Raw genomic sequence first — 8,646 nt, forward strand, 5'->3', positions numbered from 1 at the left:
CACACACACACACACACTCACTCACACACACACACACACACACACACACACGGTGTGATTCACAGTGTACAGCTACAACTGAGAGAATCCGATCCTTTGTGTGTTCTCTTTTTTTAACCTCTTCTTCCCCTCTGTCTCTCTTTTCCTCCCTCATCGTCACTCTCTCCTACTCTCTCCTCCCTCCCTCCCTCTCTCTCTCTTTGCTCCCTGGTGGTGGTGGTGGTGGTGGTGTGTGTGTGTGTGTGTGTGTGTGTGTGTGTGTATATGTGTGTGTGTGTGTGTGTGTGAACCGTGGGGATAACAGACGCTCATGTGAGCAGCCTCAGTGGCGGCAGCAGTGACTGGTGAGAAAGAGGAGAGGAGAGGAGAGGAGAGGAAGAGAGCAGGGATAACAGAGCCACCACCACCATCATTCTGATCGGATTCACACCAGACATGTGAGAAGATGTCCGTGGGCGGCTGCGCGTGTCCCGGTAAGTAGCTGCCGTGGTGATGGTTGCCGTTAACGACAGTCCCGTTGCTTGTGCCGCTGCTGTTGCCAGCTGCTGACTTTTTTCTGGTTGTTGTTGTTGTTGTTGTATTTTGGACGGTGAGTGCAGCCGCTGCTGTGCCGTGGCGTGACTGGGCCAGAGAGAGACAGGGAGAGAGGTGCCCCAGGGCCCCGGGGCTCTGTTTGCAAAGGCTCATGGGAGGTCGCCCTCTGTGATGGCAGAGAGGATGGAGAGCAAAGAAGATACTAGAATAGATAGATCAACATGTAGTCTGTTTCGTCCTCACTTTTCACTTTCAGTCTGACCACAAGGCGCTTTTTACTGTATGTTGTTGAGTTTGTAGATTTAACAGAAAAAGATTGTTTCAGCTGGCGGTGCAGACATCTGGGCATGAAGTTGTTGCTATGGCACCACCACTAATGCTACCTCTTCTCTCTCTTCCTCCGCCAGTTTGTTGTTGTTGTAGTTGCAGATGATGATGATGATGATTTCTGACTGTTGGCCCGGGTTAACAGAGTTCTTTTAAGGTCGGCACAGTACCAGATGTTACAGTCACTTATTCACGGTGAAAAAAAAAAAAAAAAAAACTGACTGACTGCCCTCTCATGCAGAGAATAGCAGAAAGAAAAGAAAAAGAGGGATCAAAGTGTGACATTTAAAGGGCAGAGATCACTGGCTCGGATCAAAGACTCGCATGATTGATTCTGCACCTCTTCCCACACAAGAGTTGTTAATGAATGTTTGATGTTTCACGGTTCACACAGGAGTATATCATTTAAGATGCATAAAGCGCTCGATGAAAGTGATAAAGAGACTCCTAATTCAGATGTAGAAGCAGCTTTTTGTTAATGATGCCACAGCGAAAACGCAGCATCACCACATTTGTTTGGCTTTAAGTGACTTTAAGCGTCTCTAAAGATGTGACTCCTACTCTCATTGTTGTGTTTTCAAAGCATGACATAGATTTATAATGGTCTTGTTAGGGAGTTTTTTTTGCCCAGAAGTTCTTTCTTCCTGAGTTCATGGAAGGAGGTCATTAAGTGCATACCTGACAGGGAGAAAGGCAGAAACATGCTGACCTTGTCTTCAGTGGCGGAGACACTCACACTCACTTTTTTTTTTGAGGGGGGGGGGCCTAACTTGAAAGCAAAATGAGTTTTGATTGTCACCGTTTTTAATAAAATTGGTCAAAGTTGAGTAACAGTTGCGAGGCTTCTGGGAGCTGAGTCACAGAGAGCAACCAGGAGGGAGTAATATCTGTGATATCAGACCACCATATTGAGAGGTGTGCGACTGGTTCACCGTGCGTAAAGGCTGAGAAACTCCCTGCAGTCCTCAAACTGTTGTGTTTGGGTTTTGAGAGCCTGACAGTGAACAGATAATTCTTCTCATTTTATTGACTTTAATCAGACAGAGGAGGGAAGAAAAAGCGAAATCAAGGTCTAGAAATAAACCCTGCGCTGCTGTGCTGTGGGCTATATATGATTAAGTGTTACAACGATTTATGTTGCGCTCCGGATGGGATGTGTAGGACATGAAATATAATCTTATAGCAGAAAATGTATTCATAATCATGATAGATGTACTCAGAAAACTACTGTCATACAATATTCAGCAGCAGAAGAGGAGGAAGTTAGTGTGATAGAGTTGTGTGAGTTGCTGCGTGTGTGTTTTTTCAGTCCCGTGTAGTGTGCAGTATCATCCTGACGTGGCCTCCTCTTCTCTCTCCTGCCTACCAGGCCACAGTGGCCGCTGTGGTCAACCCTCAAACAGCCGGGATGTGGATAGAGAAATTTAGCCAACCACGCATTCAGGATCAGATTACCCTGGTGCCAGTCTCGACTTTAATCATTAGAAAGATGGAAACACTAACTGGTCCCATGTTTTGTGGTTTGGAAACTCTTTAGCTGACAGATTGTTTTGAAAGCGGAAAGTTTAGGGGGAGCAAGTTAAGAGACAATGCCAACTCATCCTGGTCCGTACAGTTGTAGCTTGCAAACAGATGAATAGGTTGATAAAATGGCTGTGGATTAAAGCAGAAAAAGACAAAGATTTGGTACCAGCAAGGACAAACTCTCCTGAAACCCCGGATTATGTGTGTCCGTGTATGTGTTACATTTACATAAATTTGTCTTGGGCACAAAATGGCACAGGAAAAGGTGGTGTATCTGTGTTAAATGTGACTGCATATACACAAGTTTGTGTGTGTGTGCGTGTGTTTTCAATCTCTGCGCAGCACCCCGTGCTACAAAGGCAAACGCTGCCACCTCAGCCGTTAAACAAGCCTGCACAGCAGAGGCGGGAGCGTTTGTTTAGAACCGAGCCCTAGCTATCTTGCGGTCAGATTGCATACTTAATCAACGTGGTCATGGAAATTTCCAAAAAGACGTATGACCGCACTCTTGTGCGCTCCACTTCTGCTCTCATATTGTTCTCTCTGGTGTTCCCCTTCCTTTTTCGCCTCAGTTTCTCTGCTTTATGAATTCTCCTTTTTTCTGTTTTTCTCCTGATTTCTCTTTCAGTTTTCAGCAAGGGAATAACGTTGCTTTTCTCATCTTAATGGACTCCATGTTAGATGTCAACACAGATTTTTCAAACTTTCAGAAAAACAACACAATGTTGAAACTTTTCCAACAGGGAATATGAGAAAACATCAGTCATTCCTTTATATTTTTCACGCAAGCTCGGAGGCCTTAAACAATGTGTGTAAATGAGTAAAACCTCACTTATACTCACACACACGCTTGCACACACACATGCACACGCACGCACACACATATACAACATGAGGTAACCAAAATCCAATGTAAACACTGCCTCCAAATATGGAACAATCACTTCCATTCACTCATTTCAACTTCAAATAAAACCAGAGCCTGACCCCACAGTGATGCAGGTTAATTTAAGTTAAAAGTTATTCACGCACACATTTATAACAAGTCGATAGACGCTGCTCTGGTCGACTACGATAGAAAATATAATATAATAGAAAAATATGAAACTACAGGGTCTCTCTTTAGTCCTTCCTCTCTCTTTTTCTCGTTCTTGCTTGTTTACATTCCAGAGCCGTGTTCAACACAGAGGGATCCTCCCCCTTCTTGTGTGGGCTCAGAGTTTGTGCGTGACTTTGTGTGTACGTGTGTGTGTGTGTGTGTGTGTGTGTGAGGACGTACACACACACACACACACACACACACACAGCATGTGCCCTGACATGTGGATGACATAAACAGCGGGGCAGAGTGTGTCGGGATGTGGTCTGAGCTGCGATGCAATCATTAAAGGAAGTATAAGTTACAATACAGTATACTCTCTGAAACCACAGATGCTTTGTGCTTTGTGGTCAATCAGACTCAGGACAGACCTTTACATTACACCCCCTCGTCCCCTGTGTTTTCTCACCCCCTGCTCCCTCACTCTATCCCATCTCCCCCCCTTCATCTTCCTCCTGCACACTGTTTCACTCTGCACTGTGTATATACCTTCATTCTCCCTTCTCCTTCCCCCCCCCCTCCCCTCTCTCCTTCTTTCTCTTTGACTCCCCTGATTGCTAGCGTATGTTGCCTGGCTGGCTGGCTAGATGAGGGGAGGGAAGGGGAGGGAGGTGGAGGGGGGGGGGGGGGATAAGGAGGGAGGAGAGAGAGAGTAGGGGAGAGAGAGAGAGAAAGAGAGAGAGGAGAGAGAAGGGGGAAGGGACTGTGCCCTCTCATGCAGAGAGTCACATGGTGTCCCTGATTGGAGGAAAATGAGTAAAGACTGCAGCCTGGCTGAAATGGCAACAGACAAAAACGCACAAAGGCTGAGCTGTTTAGAAACGGGTTGCACAACAAGAGAGCCTGAAGAGGAGGAGGAGGAGGAGGAGGAGGGTGTGACGGAGGGGAAGAGAGAGAGAGGGAGTGAGCAGATACAGAGGAAAGATGTGGATTAAGAGAGGAAGAAGAGGAGGGGGGGGGGGGGGGGGGGGGGTGAGAGGGGGGTGAGGCAGAGAGCAGAAGAGCACAGGCAGAGACGAAAAGAGAGGCAAGTGGGAGATGAGCACTGTAGGAGCGCAGGAGGAGTGGGCGAGTAGGTGGGAGGGAGGGTGAGACAGAAAGGCGAGAGAGAAAGAGAGAGAGATCAGACTGTGTTTCAATGTTTTCTGCAACGCTGAGCGCTGACGTGATTGGCTGAGGGGGGGTGGAGTGTGTGTGTGGGGGGGGGGGGGGGGGGGCAGACCTGACTCTGAGATCAGAGACAGACAAAATGGCTCCCAGAGAACAGACAGAGAACGCAGCATCAGGGCACTGTCATCTCCCCTCACACAGCTGTCAGCTGACACCAGCCGCTGCCACACACACACACACATCTGACACACACACCCCTAAAGGCTAAGCCACCTGCAAAATGCAAGTGTGAGAGGAGAAAAGTGAGGATGATGGATAATAATGCTGATCATTAAGTTAGACATACATGTACACTTTGTTTTTTGGGGAGGGGGGGGGACTTTTTTATGAAACACAGATCATATACAGTATATTAATGACAACCTGGCTCAGCCTTTTTCCCACTTTAATCCCTCTAGCCATTGGCCCCTGCTATAACATGTGACGCACTTGCTCGGCTGAAGTTCCCTTGTTGCAGTGTGTCTGTGTTCGCCTGCCAGAGAAAATCCTGAGTGGGGAATTCATCCAGTGAGTGAGAAAATACTGTAGGGCAGGATGAAAACAAACACACTGGCTCGCTGCGGCCACAGGAGGGCGCTGCTATCAAAGGACAAGCAGAACGCTCTCCGTCACTGATTGTAGGTCAGTTATAATTTTTTTTTCCCTGTGTAATAATGTGTGGTGAAGTCCTGACTGCAAATCAAATGCAGAACGATGGCTTCCTGCAGAATAACAACAGCAGCATTTGCATACAGTTTTACTTGTGATGCAAATTTGCATAAGAGCTTTGATTATTGTTCTTTTATGTAAAACTGTGTCTTTAGTTGCTTTTGTCTGCCTCGTCTATCTGACTGAAATATTCAGATCATTAACTTAAAGATCCCCTCCGGACATGTTTTAAGATATATAAATATACTTTGCTTTGAATAATAACTGGTGTCTGATATGGTTTTTCCACAAAAAAGTTTGATTATCTTGTTAAAATCCTCAAAATTAAATCTCCTCCTTCTCTTTCTTAGAAAGAATGACAGATTCCAGAAATATTAAATTAATATATTTTTCATCTCAAAAGTTTAACTGCTGGACAAAAGATGTCTCCTCCTTCACTGTAAAGTTCATTCTCAATGTTTGTGCACTAGAGGCTTCAAGTTTGCACATCACCCTTGTATAAGTTGTATAATGGACCACGACTGGCTCCAAGCAAGATGTGGTGTCACAAATCATAGTTGTAGGTTCACACCTTAAACCCAGATTTAAGATGAGCAGATGGAAACGTTCCACTTTCATCAGGACAAAAGCAAAACAAAAACAAGGACCACAGAACTTAAAGACTACAGACCCCTTGTTCTGACCTCTGTGGTCATGAAGTCCTTTGAGCGCCTTGTGCTGTCCCACCTCACCTGTATCTGGACCCCCAGGTCAGAAGTCAACTGGTCAATATGGCCCTCCACTACATTCTCCACACTTGGACTTCCTGTCTGACAAGAAGCGGCACTTGAAGCTGGGGAAACATGTCTCCCCAGTTGACACTGTAGAGTCCTCCTGCTTCCAGGGAACCATCATCATCCAGGTCCTCAAGTGGGAGCTGAACATCTGCAGCCATCAACACCAAGAAGGCTCAGCAGAGGATGTACTTCCTGCTGCAGGAGAAGTTCAACCTGCCAAAGCCAATGATGGTGCACTTCTACACCACCATCACTGAGCCCATTCTCACCTCCTCCATCACCATCTGGTACGCTGCTGCAACTGCCAAGGACAAGACTACAGACTGCAGCATATCATCCACTGTGCTGAAAAGGTGATTGGCTGCAACCTGCTGACCCTCCTGGATCTGCACACCTCCAGGACACTAAAGCGAGCAGGAAAAATCATGGCCGACCCCTCCCACCCTGGACAAAAACTTTTTGAAAAACTCCCCTCCGGCAAGAGGCTGAGGTCTGTCAAGACCAAAACCTCACTCCCCAAGTACAGTTTCTTCCCGTCTGCAGCTGCCTCATCAACAAGGCCTGGAACCCCCACTGACACTGACTCTATCTCCCATGGACATTAACCATTATATTAACATAAATATAATAATAATAATCTTATATAATCTTATATATCTAACATGATACGTTACATTATTATTATTATTATTATTATTATTACACTTAGGATATATTTTAAATTCTTTTTTATTGTAAATTCTTTTTCTTTTTTATATTATTTAGGACTACTTAATTTTGTGTATATTTTTCAATCGTTTCAACTGTTTTTCAACTGCACCAAAACACCAAGACAAATTCCTTGTATGTGCAAACCTACTTGGCTGAGATGAATGTGAAAACAGCCTTTTAGTGTCAAACTCTGCACATACATCATTCTGCACAGTGAAGCTCAAACATCCAACTGAAGGAACAAGAAGCAAAACACGTTTTTGACTGGAGGGGGACTTTAAGTAAAAGTAGCAATGCAACAATGTCCAAATACTCTCTTACAAAAGATTTTAATTAACTATAAGTGTCATCAGAAAAATGTACTGAAATGTACAAAAAGTAGAAGTTCTCATTATGCATAAAAATGGTCCCTGTAAGTCACATAGAGTACTGTGCAAACACTTTAGGCACTAAGAGTAAACTGAGGATGCATTCAAAAAATAATTCCATAAATAGTTTTTATTAATCAATTAACTTTGCACCAATTCTCCTCAGTACACTTGTTTTCAAGGTACTTGGCAGGTAGGTTGTTAGAAGCATCTTGGAGAAGTTGTCACAGTTCATCTGTGGATTCAGGCGTCTCAGTTGCTTCTGTCTCTTCATGTGACCCCAAACTGACTCCATGATGATGAGATCAGGGCTCTGTGGGGGTCATTATATCTGTTGCAGGACTCCTTGTTCTTCTTGTTGGTGAAGATAGCTCTTTAGACTCCAGGCTGGATGTTTGGGGTCGTTGTCATACTGCAGAATAAGTTTGGGACCGATCACATGATGGTATTGCATAATGGATAAGACCCTAAACATCTAAAGTGCCTAGAACATTTGCACAACACTGTATATTACATGTTTTAATTATTAACTAAGCAATATGGACAAAACTCCTTATCATGGTACATACAATTTTGAGCCACAGTATATTGTAATACAGTAAATTCATGGTAATATCAATTAACTGTATTAATTACGTACCCAACAAATCAAGGCGCTTCATCACATTGATGCAAAAATCATATAAAAATCTAATATTTCCATATAGCAGTCATGCTCATTGAACCGATACAACCAAAGATATTATTAGAGAGATACTTGGTATAAACAGTGCGGCAGTATTGACAAATTTAGACAAATTCACATCGTCTCATGGTTTTAGAGCTGCAATGATTAGCCGATGAAATGGAAATAATCTGAAGATTAATCAATAATGAAAATAACTGTTAGTTGCAGCCCTAGTTTATATCGTCACATTGCCCAACCCTATCATTAATTCATGTGTAAGTAGCATTTTCATGTAGTAGTTGGCTGAGCTGAAGATCATTTTAATTGGTACTTTATATATTGTAGGAGTGTTTAATCAATAACAATGCGTTATATTTTAGTCATATTTAGTCATTATATGTTTTGTATGTCAGATGAATGTAGTGGAGTATAACAGTACAATATCTGCCTCTAAAATAGAGTGGAGTAGAAGTATAAAGTAGCATAAAAAGGAAGTAAAGTACAAGTACCACTGCAGTTAAGTGTCTTCTATTCTGACTCGCAGGCTGTTGCAGACTCCTTGGTGATATAAAGCTGGCCAATGTGTCTGGATTAGTGCTCATTCCTCTAAAAAGTGTCAGTTTGTATTGTGGCAGCCTTTGGATGTTTTATCAGAGCTGAATCGGATCTCTGTCACTAAATCTGATCCAATAACAGAGTAAAAAAAAAGCCTGAGCTGCCAAATTGATCAAGCACTAGTCTTCTAGCAGACACTGACCACAGAGAAGAGCTTCAGAGATGTGACGCTAGCTCTCATGAGGAGAAATTGGACTGTCTGTGCTT

This window comes from Thunnus thynnus, chromosome 3 (genome assembly GCF_963924715.1).
Source record: "Thunnus thynnus chromosome 3, fThuThy2.1, whole genome shotgun sequence".
Lineage (NCBI taxonomy): Eukaryota > Metazoa > Chordata > Actinopteri > Scombriformes > Scombridae > Thunnus > Thunnus thynnus.